This window comes from Nicotiana attenuata, chromosome 1 (assembly GCF_001879085.1).
Source record: "Nicotiana attenuata strain UT chromosome 1, NIATTr2, whole genome shotgun sequence".
NCBI lineage: Eukaryota > Viridiplantae > Streptophyta > Magnoliopsida > Solanales > Solanaceae > Nicotiana > Nicotiana attenuata.
The window spans coordinates 52,111,269-52,112,672 of NC_031989.1; positions in this window are offsets into that span (position 1 = coordinate 52,111,269).

The following is a 1,404-nucleotide window of genomic DNA, read 5'->3' on the forward strand; positions in this document are numbered from 1 at the left end:
AAGTCCGAGTTTGTTGGAAGAGGACTGCTAACATTATGAGGGTCGTTGTCCAAGAAGATATGCTTGCATAAGTGATAGACAAGAGTCACAAGAATTATGGAGTCTTTGGAACTTTAGAAGTCCAATCAAATGGGAAGCTGACTACGTATAGGACTCCTAAAAGATCTCGGAGCTCAGGAAATTTAAATACTATCTTTGTGGATTGCTGAGACAGTCCTTTTGCACATCAATCGTGGAACCACATTTTCAACACTCAAGTCGATTACTAGTGTTAGTGTTCTTCTTGAGTCAGTTAGTGAATATATTTTAGAAAATCGAGTTGTAATCAAGTGTTATATATATAATCAGTGAGTTGTAGTAATTATTTGAGTTTGCAAGTTAGGGTAACTTGTAAGTCAAATAGTTGAAGTAAGAGAACTGGAGGGTATTGATTCACAGGTCTTGTAATTGATAAGTTCGGCTCACTTGTCTTAGTGAAGTCGAAGTTAAAATTCTTACGTGATAGGCTGTAGTTTTTGCACCTTTGAGTTGGGTGATTTTTCATGTGAAATTGTTGTGTTTATTTTACTGTTTATCTCTCTTATGCTTAAGGAACAAGGTAAAGAACTAAGTTCTTTTATAATTCATAAAGGCACTCAAACTTACACTTATCTCTTTAATGAATCTTATACGATGCAAATCAGATTAGTTGGATCTTAATGCGAGTGCCAAATACTGCAAGAGAACCAAAGAGAAGTCCTTAATAACCGTTCTTATAAATATTTATTTTTAAGTTCATATTTTTAAGGATGCATAAGCTGATTCACCAAATACTCATAGATTTTTCTTCTAATTTGAGCAATGAGTAATAAGTACTGATAGCACTAACTATTTATTTATTTATTTACTATTAGAAAGATAAGTGATACTAACATAAATATTGAGATGTAAAAGATATACCCACTCATTTCTATATTAACGATAAGCTCAAAGTTGAATAATTAAATATACTAGGGCTTTTGATTGCTCACTAACGGCTATTAATTTGCGTAGACCATGTCAACACCATTCTAATTGTCCAAATTTATAGTCCAAATTTATCCCTTTTTAAGTATTTGAACTTTTAAGAAGGGAAAAGTCCAAATTTATTCCTTTTCAATACAGTCCCTATATAACAACCATTCACTATAAAAGCCTAGTTTTTCTCAGAATCGATTTTTTATGTTATATTTTACCTCTCTATAACAAAATTCTGCCTATAATAGCAACAACCATCTTTACGACAGTACGCTCTTTGTAAAATTACTCCTCTATAACAACGATGCAGATTTTCTAAGATTATTACTATTATTAATTCTAAATATTTAAGCAAATATTTTATAACTTTAATGTACAACTTATAATAGCTATATATATTATCTTAAG